Genomic DNA, 14,726 nt, shown 5'->3' with positions numbered 1-14,726 from the left:
CCATCCATCCATCCATCCATCCATCCATCCATCCATCCATCCATCCATCCATCCATCCATCCATCCATCCATCCATCCATCCATCCATCCATCCATCGTTTGGATCACAGCAGCAGCAGATCCAGAAGAAAAATCCAAACATCCATTTCTTCAACTCCTTCTCTTTTACCCCCCCACACCCGACACATTGTGTGTTGGATTTGCAAGTATTTGACAGCAGCAGCAGATAGCTGTAGCACTTCTGGTGCACTTTTTGCTGTCATGTTATAGGTTACAGTAACAGCATTCTCGCCTAAAAAAACTGCATGGTATAAAGCTGACAGTGATGTAAAGGTTTTTTTTTCCTATGAACCCCTGTTAAATATTTGAACTAGACTTGATTTAAAATGGCAACACTCTACTTTGTTCTCAGCCTCGCTGGAATCAGTCATTAGCTTGTCAGTCCTGTCAGAATTAATCACTGTTTCCTCTAACTGAGGCCCTTCAAAGAGCTATCTATATTATTAATTGTTCATAACCTTAGCACAGAACCATGATTTGATTTGAACCACTGTTTTACTGGGAGTCTCTGCTTCAGCTTGTTCTGTAAACATAATTGATTCAGCAATATGTAAAGACATAACTTGCAAAGGAGTGCAAATAGAATAATCAAATCTGAATACATTTACTGTCATTACACAACTGTGAAGAAATGTCCTTTATAGCAGCTCTTTCATCAGAGCCTGGAGAAAAAAACAAGTAAATCTCTGCTGTTGCAGGAAGAATGAAGCCCTCCCCGTCCAAAAGATCAGAGACATCATTAGAGGCAGCTTTCAGAAAACTGGTAGAAACAAGAAATCAATAAAACAAACTGAGAGAAGAGGAAGTGAAAAACTGATTGATTAAGATGAGATTTAGGCTGCCCTGCTGGATTTAACTTATCACTCTGCTCATAAACATTCCATGTTTTTTTTCTTTCTGTCTTCTTCGATGGTTCTAACTCTCCCTCACTCTTTTCCTCCTCCTCTCACCATTCTGACCTCTTTCTCTCATCTTCGATGTTGTTGTCTCTCCTGCTGCTCCCCAAGGCCAAAACAAACACTTATTTTTTTGTGCGCTCTCATTCCTTCGCCTGTGTCAGCCGCTCTTATCGATATCTCTGTATGAAAGGAGGACTGGAACGTCAATCAAGTGTTACACTCCTGAGTGTATAAAATAGCATTTCACACATTTCAGCAAATTAGTTATGGTAGCATTTTCCATTTACCATCTCTGCCCAAGGTGATAACGTCTTTGACAGTGTCTGTGTGTTTGTTTGCCTGTAGTCTAAGCAAAAAAAAAAAAAAAAAAATCTCATAAACCACAGAGTGAGTTTTAATAAAACTCATCAACATTTGGAGTTAACCCAACCCAAGATGGAGAACACTAAAAAGGAAATAACTCAGTTTTACAAATGTTGAGCTAAAATTTGCTGTGGTAGTAGCTGTGAATCATCCCAAACACATATTCAGAGCACTATCACATCCCACAAGTTTGCAGAATTTTGCACAAAATTGTAAGGTTTGTCCAAAGCAGCTACATGCATCTTTCCTAAACCTAAGATGATATTAGTTTAAAGTTCTTGTGTGAAACAAAGTCCAAATGCATTCCTTTAAGTAACACCGGGTCTTTAATTTTAGATTTTAGTTTTAAACTCATTTGAGTTCTAAAACAAGCCTCAGCTGCTTGTGAGAGTTTAGCCAGGCATTGTTCTCTTGCTGAATAATGGGCAGACCCTGACAACAATAACAACATTTGTGAGCTGAGCCTGCATGGATTGATAATTTTAAACAGACATTTATATATCATGGTAAACACTGTTGTCAAAGTAACAGATGAGGACTGTTCGAAGATGATGCATTTACATAAATTCATTTCAGGGGGCGTGTAAAGCTCATAAATAATCTGTTACCTTCTTTTGGTCTCAACAGACACGGGCCCCATAATACATCCCCCTCCTGTTTCACAGACAGCCCGTAGATTGTTGCCTTCAGGCGAGCAATATGATCTCATAAATAGCCGTCAGAGTGCAAAGGCACAGTGTCTACTTTCTCTGTCAGCTACTAAGAAATGTATAAATTCCTGCTGTTATCAGGAATGACAGAAAGTCTACCTTTAACAATTAATGTTTCCTCTTTCAGAAGGACACTGAAACTCAGATGGTATAAAAAATGAATAAAAATGAGTTATCCTGTCCACATAGAAGAGCCGTTTTTCCAAAACAAACTATTCATTTGTTGGTTTTAAAACATTCATGCAAACACAGCACTATTGCAAAATATGTTTTCCCTCACACAGAAACACAGACAATAACCCGACTACTTGATGAGAGCAATGAAAGGGTTACACCAGCTGTGACTAACAGGGCCAAGACCGGCCTCCGTTGGACCGACTCAAGCATCCGCAGTTCCAAGAGAACAAGAGAGGAAGAGGGGAAGACAGAGATGAGTGAAGCTGAGAGGAAGGGTGTTGTGACAACATATAATTACCTATTAACATTGCCTTTAGTAGGCGCCTCGCCGAAGGCTAACTGAGAGGTGCATTAGCAAAAAGGTCATAAAGAAGTGCAGCAGGACTGAGACTGAGACAGAGGGAGGATGTGAGAGGAAGCTGAGAGATGACCATCGGCTGAGGGGCAGGAAGGTTAAAGACAAGGATCTGAATAAGGCAGTAAGAAGGGAAGGAGAGGAGGGAAAGAACGGAAATGAAAGCAAGGTAATGGGGTTACTTCAGTTAAGCAATAATTCATCTGTCAATATGTCTTTAGTAAAAGTTATTTTAAGCTGTAGGCCTTACAATGAATCAACTGCACACAAGTGTTGAAGAGATATGTCATGTTATAAACCTTTACACCACTGTCAGTTTTACATTATATGGTTGGTTACTCTACAGTTATTTCGTCACCCTGTTGGGTTATGAGAATAAATAAAAAAATAATAATTAGAGGTTTTCATTGAACCTCAATAAAAATATAGTTTTCAATAAAGTATGCTAAAGAAAGTAAATAGAAAATCTTATGTAAACTAACAGAACATTTAAGACTTTTATTCTGTTTATTTTTTTACTCTAATATTTTGTTAAATAGAAAGCTATTCACAAATTCATGAAGAGGAATTGTCATGCACAGAAAAAAAAAAAGTCCTGCACTGGGTCAGCCAGGAAGTATCATGAATTCATACGATAGTTACCAAAATAGCCACACCAGGTGGCTGATCTCCGTGCTTGACCTCAGTTGTGCAACAGTTTTATCCTGCCACGACAAAAACAAGCCCAACATAGTTAACGTTTGGCATAATTTTCTCTGCGTTTTATTTTTTTTCACCACATCTGACAGGCAGCCTGACCTGCATCACTGACCTGACAGAAATATTGTCACTGTAACGTCACAAACAGCTCTTTAGTATTACAGGTTTCACATTTCATCTTTAATACGTAATCTTTATTTAAACTGTGAGGAGCATGTTTTTCATTATTATCTGTAATTCTCTTACCTAGACTTGTTTTAAAATTAGCTTTTTAGTTAATCAGTCATATCTGATCATAGCAAGCAGTTAAAAATGGCAGGAAGGTCTGTGGGCAGCAGTATTGTTACTTGTGTCATGTGACTGGGAGTTTAGCCTGTGTTGTTCTGTTGCTGAATAATGGGCAGAAGCCAGCTGATGCTTGAACAGAATAAAATATTTACTTTTAAAAGAACAATGTTGCATTGGTAACACCACCATTTTCATCTTTCAGACCCTTTTGTACTTAATTGGTTAAATAGAAGACATTAATTTTAGCCAAACTAATATAAAACCCTTTATGCTTGGATCTGCATTTTATAGCGATCCTGTCATAAACACATGTACTAATCAGTACTGTGCCTCAGGGCAGAAATCGTTAAATTATAGGCATTGATCCCTTCTTGTAGATCGTAATGCTTGTGAAAATTATATAGTTGTATTTATGAACCACTAAGATGTGGCAGCTAGCCTATTTTTGCAGTATATTTTCCTGCCATGTCATCTGGGGGAGGTGGAGCCTGATCTGGTGGGACAGTGAGGTTTTAACTAGCTGCCTTCTGAATGATGTCAAGAAGCTCCCATAAGCGTGTGCCAATAGCTGGTAGAGGCGTCATTATAGAGATTGATATTCCAGAAGCGGGTGGGCATCCACCCAGCCTATTTTGTCTCCAGAAGGGAGAGTAGAGTCAGGGATATGTGGAGATTTTTGTGTTGTGGTCTGAACCATTCAAGTTCTGTCTATCATTAAAAAACTTGATGACCCGGTCCCTGCTGTAGTGGTTTGCAACAGGAAGGCTTTCTTCAAGGTGTTTGTGAAATTTGCAACCCTATACTTCTTCTCCAGGGGAAGGCCAGATGAGCGTGCTGCGTGCAGATGCAGGCTCCCAGCTGCAGTTTAGATCAAAACACTTGATATTGTTGGTCTGGCTAACCAGGCAGAAACATAAGGAATCAGTGCTCCACCAGCTGAAGTAATCTGAGATCCAGTTGTCCTATCTCATCTCATCATACACTACTCATGGTGAGACTAAGGGCCCACCCAGCAAGTGGGTGCAGACTAAACTTTGTTAGCTGTGTGCGGTAAACCTGCCAGCCTGAAAAAGCAAAACCTATATTTAACGGAACAAAAAAAATCAGCTTGATAAATGAGCCATTAGCTGCCATGACTTCTAAAGATGGGCACAAACTCTAATTAGTCAGCTTTAAAACTATGTTTTTGCACTTTATGTCAAACCATCTATAGCTCGACAATTTAAACGACTGAAACATAAAATCCTTCTGTGCAAAAGTATACCAACTGAATAATTAGTTTCTGTGATTTTGCAAAAAAAAAAAAAAAAAGCTTCTCAAACTAAATACCATATCTGTCAAAACAGTCTGGGAGAAGAGATTACAGCAGCATCTCTAAAGTGCAACTCCGGACAGAAATGAAAAACTTCATAAGACAAAGCAATGCTGGTCACTTTTCTTTGTCGCAGGGATATTTTGAAGCAATACATTAATGCAGGGGTTCCCTGACTTATTGGGTTTGGGGACCCCTCACAAGGGTGAAGAATTTCCAGGGACCCCCTCATGAACTGGATGCTGTTATAAAAACAATTTGCTGTCAATTGAACCCCTAAATGACATGGGGATATTATTTTTTGTTTGATTTATTATTTTTTGTTTAACTTGTGCATTGTTCCCCATATGCATGTGTCAAAAAAAAAAAAAACTAATTTATTGATATTTTTTGAGGACCCCCAAGATTCAAACTGTGGAACCCTGGGGTTCCTGGGACTTCTGCATTAGTTCATTTATACTTCATGGTAGGCACATGCATTATTACATTAACTTATGTTATGTTAAGTAACTAAAAAATGTTGCTATATGAAATATTAGTATGTTTTGTTGTCATCATACTTTTTCCTCTACAAAATGCACAAAACAGAGTCTTTAGTTTTGGAGGGAAAAGTGGCACATCGGAGGCAGTCAACTCTGTAATGTGTTTTTAAATATGAACGGATCGAGAGGAGGATAGATCTATGCTTGGAAGAGCCTGCAGTATGGTTACAGTGTGACTCCAGCAGCTCTCATGTCACAAACTACTGTCAGATAGGGCTGGATGCTCAGCCAAAACAACGTGTGCTGGCAGAACAAACACCCACACATACACACACACACATTACAAACACACAGTTCCACCAATCTATCTAGCTGGCTGGCTGACCTCCACAAAGCAGGTGGAGTACAGCAGTAATAATTTACAGGCCCTGAGCAGCTCTAACATCCAATAAAATATGGATTTCCTCTGGGCCAGAATTGGGCTAGCCCTTCAATAACTGAGCCTTTTATTCACACGCCACTGCAGTTATAACCCATCTCCCAAACCCTCTTCCGCTATTTACTATTTACACCAGTTGTTCTGTGGGTGCCGAGTCACCGGCATGCAATAAACACAGTGAACTCTCCACTTCCACTCTTTTAGGAGAGCACCAAATGCATGAGCCTTAAACAAAAACAGACACCCATTCATCTGGTCCACAATGACTGAGCGAGGAGGATGAGCAGGAGGTGGCAGAGAAACCACGCAGCAGTTCACGAACCCTGATTCATGCATTCATTGAATTCTGTGGTCCACCACAAGTCAAAAGATGGCCTTCCTATTGTAAGAGACAAAGAGGAAGAAAAAAAAACACCCTCCACCTTCGTGAGCACCAGAGCGACTACAGACGAGATAAAAGAGAGCGCGATGTGAATGCAAAAAAGTTGTTCTTCTGTTGTGTTTCTCTCAAGGTGATTTTTATGTGGAGTGCACAAATTAAAGCTGAATCTCTTTTTCATCTATTCAGATAGCAAATTCTGAGAAAAGGTTGAAATATACTGGCATAAAAAATATAATAATAATAAATAAAACAACTTGACAAATCAACTGCATTATATCTATAAAAAAGAAAACCCCTTAGAGGTCAAAGAGGACGCCATGGACAACTGAGTCCAAAAATACATTTTTGATCAATCCTCTCCAATGTCCTCTTAAAACGGCTGAATGTGAAGGATGGGGTTACAAAACCTTTTTACTCAAATTGATTTTGGCCCACAGAGTAGCGTGAATACATGAGTATAACTAAAATAACATGCAGGGAAATGCCAAGATGCAAACACTGTGCATGGATTTTTTACATGATATTTTATTGTGCCTGGCAGCCTACTGAAGGAACCTGTCAACTCTATAATCAGCTGTAACCGTTACAATTAGGCAGACAACAAGTTCCTGAAACTTGATTATGACTTATATACACTGCTGCCAATTCAAAGCAGAGAAAGGCTCCCATGAGCTCCAGCGGCCGCGCTGAATGCAGAGTCTGCAGATAATAAATGCGTATCGAGATGTCTGCAAGGGTAGATTCTCAGTTATTCAGGAAATATGAATCCTATGTAAAATTTAAAGGCTGGACTCCTTTTTCAATTTTTGAAAACTTTTTGCTTCTAATCTGAGGGTTATTTTCTTCATTTGACAAAAAATTATATAAAAAAATGTTTAGGTATGGGACATTCAGACTCATACTGCACGCTGCATAGGCCAGTCAGGCTTTCTTCACAAATGTTTAATAATGAGTTATTGCTAAAAACACAATGGGCCTCATGCAAGAACCATTGGTACTCACAGATTTGTTCTTAAATTGTGCGTACGAGTGATTTAGGAGAATTTGTGGCATTCACCAATGTTTTCGTATTCTAAGATTTTTTTCAGATACGAACAAAATTCACGAGTGGTCCAGACCTGTCGTAGATTTTACGAGCAGTCAGTCTGCTGTTATCCAGACGGATTTTCTTCATTAATAACTTTATATTTCGTTAGTTTGAAGATATTTTGAGTTGAAAATAAATTACACCCTAAAATTATCTTGACAATAGGCTATTCTGCTTGAATTAAAGTTATAATTTTAAATATAATAATTTAGACTAACAATATAAATTGTTCGTTCATCCGTTTTCCGCCGCTTATCCAGGATCGGGTCTTGGGGGCAGCAGCAAAGAGACCCTGATCTCCCCAGCGACACCTTCCAGCTCGTCCTGGGGGACTCCGAGACGTTCCCAGGCCAGAGGGGATACATAATCCCTCCAGCGAGTCCTGTATTTTCTCCAAAGTGCCAGACTTATTTTGAAAACATTTTAAAATGCTAATTTCAGAACCGCAACTGAGACCACTTGAGACCGCGCTTGGGGGGAGGGGGTACGGTGCGCGACGGTGTGGCTTCTGAATAAATGAAGATGATTTAACACAGTTGTTTATACTTTTAGCAGCTCTTTTTATTCCACAGCTGACCTGCTAAAAATGACAGATTTTCTTTTCTGGATCTCTGACAGACGGACTTCAATCTCTGAACTCGTAAATTTCTTTTTAATTTTCGCTGTCATTTTTCATGAATGGACACTTCCTGATATCTGAGGCAGGAAACATAGCCTTATATGGTGTTTTTGGGGTGGTAATTATGCTAATCTCCTCTCGCGTGCACGAGCAGCTGATACGAACAGGTGGAATTTACGCAGCTCATTTACACACTTTTCCTGAAGATAGAAGAGTTTGTTGAATCTGACGTGACATGTTCGTACGAACCCTTTGTACGAACAAAAGTAAGAGAAATTTAGGATAAGAATACGAACATGTTCTTGCATGAGGCCCAATGAGTTGAGAAAGTAAAAAAAAAACTCAGTTATTTTGGATTAAAATATGGCTGCACAACATTTTTACAATTTATTGCAAACGTAAGATACTGCAGTAAATCACAGACAGATACAGTGCTGTGAAGAAGTATTTATCCTCTGTCTTTGCTTATTGTTTCAGTTCATCAGACATCTTTCATATGAGCAAAAGCAAAATGCAGTTTTCATTTGCAAATTTTATCTATTAAGGGGAAAAGGCTCTCCAAACCAACCTAGTTCTACATGAAAAATGCACTGACTTCATTGTTAAATAATAAATTCACTTTTTAAAATGTATTTGTGAAGCTGAGTTCAGCTTTACTACTCACTACACTTAAGCCTGATTAGTGCCAGACCTGCAAAATCATGAAAACATTTAAAGAGAGCCACCATTATTTATTTATTTATTTATTATAGGGTTTATTGTCCTTGCATTGTTAAATAATAATATAGTATTGACATTTTTTCCTAATGTTGTATGTAGGAGAACTCGCTCAGACAAGTTAAAACGATACAGATACCAAAGCCAAAAATAACCCTTATTGGCTTTAGCTCAATAATTAAGATTTCTGGACAATAAATATATAATAGAGGCTTTTTCCACCATGTATGTCTTCTTAGCGATGGAACCGTGGGGAGACAGGCCCGGGAAGAGCGACTAAGTACGCTGGTCATTAAAAATGGATGCAAGGAACACCGACATTGACAGCACCCCATCCACCAACCACCAAGAGTGTTGTGACGGGAGTTGCCATGGTTACACAGCTCCCAAATGGTCCTTGGTTGTCAGGGTGAATCAAGTCATACATCCGAGTGCCTTTGCTGTTCTTCCAAGACTCGCTGCCGCTGGGGGCCACCAAAACTCAGTGATGTCACTGAGGAAGGATGATCAGACCTGCAGCGTCTCTGTGGTTTAAAGATGTGTGAGAGAAGATGACAGAAAAGAGACAGAAACACTGACATGGCTTCAACAAGAAGTCCTGATAGGTGCAATCAGTGCTCCATCTGCCTCTGTCTGCTTCCAGCACTTGCATAACAACGAGGCTTTGTAAATAATAAAAAATAGAGTTGCTTGAGCAAGATGTAGTATTAAACAGATGCAGATGTCATCGCTTCATAACTTGAGAAATATTTCTAGTATTTATTTATCTGTGATGCATGATAAAGTAAATGTATGCAGATTGTTTGAAGGTCCTGGCAGAAAGTTTGTGAGAGATATAGATACAGTGTTGTATAAAGTACCTCAAAGTGATACTTGAGTAAAAGTACAAGTATCTTACCAAAGAAATTACTTTGGTAAAAGTTAAAGTCTTTTTTATGAATCTTACTTGAGTAAAAGTCTTAAAGTATCTAATATTTTTGTACTTACGGTAAGTATTAAAAGTAAAAGTATTGATTGAAAATGAGCAATTAGATTTTATGTTAGGACATTTATTAGGAGGTGACCTCCCCAAAAAATGCAGAAATGACTGTTGTATTAAAATAATTAATTTATGTTAAATTTAGGATGCACTAGTCTAGCTGTTTCAGTTTATATACATATATCAAGGCTGCACAACCCTTTTTCCCAAAATGAAAATCTGTCTGAGGGCTGCGAGACAAATACAATTACAGTATATAATTCATGAAATACAAATACTTCCTCTACTTTTAAATACATTATCAGTATTTTATATATTTATACTTCTCATTCAACCACAATTAAATTCACTCTATCTAGGAGGCACAATTTATATGGATAGTATTTATTTTTTTACAATTACAAGCTGGAATGAAAACAAACAAAAATGAAATAAAAGTAACGATTTTCTACTTCTTGCCTTTTTTCTAATGTAAGGAGTAGAAAGTACAGATAAATGTGTGAAAATGTAAGAAGTAAAAGTAAAAAGTAGGCTGAAAAATAATTGCTCAAGTAAATACAGATACCCAAAAATCCTACTTAAGTACAGTAAACAAGTATTTGTACTTAGTTACTTTACAACTCTGTATAGATATAGATAGAGATGTAAGTCGAAGAGCGCAGGGAAAGGTTTATGAGTTCCTTAATAAAAAGCCACCAAGCCCTGCCCTATATGTTGCGTATAATGGACAGCTTGGTAAATTGCTCCAAGGTATTATCTACTGAGGTTTGACAGAGGCTGGCTCAATGTTTACCTCTTTTACCAGTCTTAATGATGAATTGGTTTATGGTCGAAGTGGCTGGCACTTGAGCAATAATTCCACTGATCATTGCCGGTGGTTGACATGCATCAAACTGTTGAATCCATAACTGTGACCCTGGCAGTACTACAGCGGTTGTACCCATTACCGCACAACGTATCAAGCACAAAGAAATAAAAGGCTGTGCTGGGCAATAAAAACACAGAAATAGAGTGTTCCTAAGGGTTGTGAAGGGAAGTACATAAATGTAATTGCACTTCATCCTCTTGCCTTGGGATGAGAAATAAGGCAAGAGATAAAAAGTGACAGCCTTTTCACTGTCTGAGATGGTATCAAAAAGTTTACAGAGCTTTGAAGAATAGGACATTTCAGTTCAGATCTTTATAAGTAGTTGCAGGGAAAAGCTTTGAAAGCATGCATAATAACAAAATATAAAAAACAAAAGTAGATTGATGAGAATTTATCAGTGACCAATGCCCATCTTTACCAGGGCAGCTGATGGGACGATATATAAAACAAATTGGTTTAAGGGGTTTCTTGGTCTATAAATGGAACACATATAATGTACCTGATGTTCTTTGGGGAGAAACAGTAACAAATAAACATAAAACAAAACAATGATTTTTTAATAATTTTGTGATTTAGCCCCGGGTAACTGTCACTCAGAAGATGTTCTTACCTATACTATGCGTTATTGAAGGTTTATATGTAACAACTTCATAATTATAAAAAAGGAGTGGGAGTATCATGGTATTATGTATTTTTCAGGCACATGGTCTAATTCTATACCACAATCAAGTAACTACTGTATGTTACCTTTGGTTGTTATGAAAATGCTATATATCAAAAATAAATTTGACTTTGGATGATAGCCTATCCAAATGCCTTGAAATGGACTTTTTAAGAACTTCCTACTGTTTCTGGCACTCCCATCTGCACATCTTCACAACAATGCTTCGAGGGAAGGGCGCTCTGTGGGGCAAGAGCTCGGCTGCAGACTGAGCTCCAGGAATGAGCTTTGTACAAATTGGCAGTGCTTTGTACCACCAAGTGTTTAGGAAGGTCCACAAATCATAGCATGATATACAGCTCAAAAAAGCACATTTTGCATAATACCCCCTTTTTAAAAATTTGCACATTATTCTGGTAATTTCCATTTAGGTTGTCTAGTGTTGAACTGAAAATGCACCCCTGCTGGGAAATGAATCTTGGGAAGTGCATTGACAAAAGGGTATAGCGTTAAGGTCGAGTTTTTTTTAATGTTTCCACACATTCCTGTTTTATAATAATTTATAATGCTCTGGTCTGCCTAATGCAGAATATTTAAAATTTTGCAAAACAGTGGGCCTCATGCAAGAACATGTTCGAATTCTTATCCTAAATTTCTCTTACTTTTGTTCGTACAAAGGGTTCGTACGAACATGTCACGTCAGATTCAACAAACTCTTCTATCTTCAGGAAAAGTGYGTAAATGAGCTGCGTAAATTMCACCTGTTTGTATCCAGCTGCTCGTGCACGCGAGAGGAGATTAGCATACTTACCACCCTAAAAAACACCATATAAAGCTATGATTCCTGCCTCAGATACAAGGAATGTCCATTCATGAAAATGGCAGCGATAATTAAAAAGAAAAACTTTACGAGTTCAGAGATTGAAGTCCGTCTGTCAGAGATCCAGAAAAGAAAATCTGTCATTTTCAGCAGGTCAGCTGTGGAATAAAAAGAGCTGCTAAAAGTATAAATAACTGTGTTAAATCATTTTCATTTATTCAGAAGCGGCAGCGCAGCGCTGCGCACCGTGAACACCCCCCCCGCGCGCAGCGGTGGTCTCAGATGCGGGTTTGAAATAAGCATTTTAAAATGTTTTCAAAATATGTCTGGCACTTTGAAGTAAACCCAGGACTCGCTGGAGGGATTATATACCCCCTCTGGTCTGGGAACGTCTCGGAGTCCCCCAGGACGAGCTGGAAAGTGTCTCTGGGGAGAGCGCGGGGTCTTTCTCCTGCTGCCCCCCTGCCGCACCTGATAGCGGATAAGCCGGCCGGACAATTTATATTGTTAGTCTAAATTATTACATTTAAAATTATAACTCTAATTCAAACAGAATAACTTATTGTCAACATAATTATGGAGTGTGATTTATTTTCAACTCAAAATATCTTCAAACTAACGAAATATAAAGTTATTAGTGAAGAAAACCCGTCTGGATAACAGCAGACTGACTGCTCGTAAAATATGAGACAGGTCTGGACCACTCGTAAATTTTGTTCGTATCTGAAAAAATTCTTAGAATACGAAAACATTGGTGGATGCCACAAATTCTCCTAAATCACTCGTACGCACAACTTAAGAAGAAATCTGTGCGTACGAACGGTTCTTGCATGAGGCCCAGTATCTCAATTATTTAGGAGTGTAATCTAATTAAAATTTGAATGTACTGTATCTGAGTGTCCATGAAGAGCTATTTTATGAAAGACTGATAGGCAGCTGAATCAAGAAATAAATCTTTATTTATAGCTTTAATGTTAATACAGTCCATATTATGAAATAGTAATTGTGAAACTGTTAACTGTCTAATACCACTTGAAGGGGTTTTGTACAAGTACCTTCAGATTTCAAACTATTAAGAAAGGCAAAGGAGTAAATGCACTCAGGTACACTACAGTTTGACTGCCACTATGAGTACTGCAAGATAAGAAAAATGAACCCATTCAAGAGCCAGAGTGAAAGTCACTGACAAATGTGTGTGTGTGAGTGTGTGTCTCTGTGTGTTTAATTTGTCTGCATCTAGCATGACACCGAAACAGCTTCTTGGACACCAATAATGTTTTCTGTCAAACAACATGCAAACAAAATGCAAACCAATACATTTTTCCGTGTAATCATTGCAAATAGACAAAACTATTTCAACAATGGTGATGCAAAGTGGTACCTTACATCGTCACGTTTATGAACTGAACCACGGAGTGACACTAACACATGGTTGAAAAGCACTAAGCCTGACAAGGTGTGTCCTTGTTTTTTGTGTCACTGATGCTCCTAATGATGACGTCACTCTATTGAGGGGATTGGGAAATCAAGGATCAGCGAGAGAAACCAGTACAGTGAACCAAATGTCACCAACACTGAAAACACTTTACAAACGAATGATGAAGGAATGAAAAAAAAAATCACAGCTTTGTATTCAGACAATCAAAGGTGTGGTTTAGATTTGACTTTGGCTTTATGGAACAATACTGTTGCACAGATTTCAGTTGCTGCTGTCAAAACTGTATTCTTGATCTTTGCACATTTTGTACATTAAGTGAAAATCCATGCTAATCAAAATGCGAATGCCAAAAAAATCATGATCTCAATGAATAAAAACCAGTTTCATTTTTTGAACAAAACAGTTTAGCTTCCATTATAAACCCTATCTTCCAAGAACCAAAAACTCACTTCCAAGAATTTTGAGTCAATCTCAAAGAGAGCTCACTTCAAAACAGTCCTACTGTGGCAGAAGTTGTTGAAATAGTTTCTTTTAAGTACTATGTGTATAAAACACATTTGCTGTCAGAGTTTACAAAGGTGTTTCCTGCAAAGGCTTTTCTTCTCAAAAAAAGAAAAGCTTTTTGCTGTTTCTTTTCACTCATCACTTTTGAAGTGCGTCTTTTGAACAATCATCTCCTTGTCTTTTTAACCTCTTTGACAAGAACCTACAATAAAAATTGGCTTCTTTTATCAGATGACACACAACTACGCTGGGTAAGTACTGATATCTACAAAAAAACAAGACTCGTGTAATCATAAAGTGGAATAATGATCTAATCTGTAACTTCCTCAAAGCCTGATAGGCCAATACATCAGCACATGAAGTCATTTGTCACAGAGCGGTGGCAGGTTATGGTGGTGCGTTGATGGATAGGAGCTGAGGATGGAGAGGATGGGTGAGCTGCCCTTGTCGGAGTTATGAAAAGAAGCAAAATGGGTGTGTGAAGGGAGGAGAAAAAAGGGGCTGAGTGCGACAAGACCTAAATGTGTTCTGAACAGACTCATTTGTCACGCTTTGTCATCAAGAGAGATCAGGTCCACAAAGAGCCTGTGTGTGCAGACAGTAGTAACTGCGGGCACGAGGGAGTCAGATTGTTCCCGGCTCTGCGTCCGACAGTGTGTAATAAGCGTGCATGTGCACTTAATTACCACAATGACTGCCCACTTGGGAATATTTTTTTTGCCTGTAAGATAAAAGATGCCGCTCATAATGCAAATCCGAGCTTGTGCACGCTCAAGCGCTCATTCAGGAAAATGTATGTGCTGTGGAATTCAAAGCATTTGACCCCAACTCTGTCTTTCTGAATTATTTATAGTCTGATGTCAGTCT

The sequence above is a fragment of the Austrofundulus limnaeus genome, unplaced genomic scaffold, assembly GCF_001266775.1.
Source record: "Austrofundulus limnaeus strain Quisiro unplaced genomic scaffold, Austrofundulus_limnaeus-1.0 Scaffold27, whole genome shotgun sequence".
NCBI lineage: Eukaryota > Metazoa > Chordata > Actinopteri > Cyprinodontiformes > Rivulidae > Austrofundulus > Austrofundulus limnaeus.
This window is presented reverse-complemented; position numbering follows the sequence as displayed.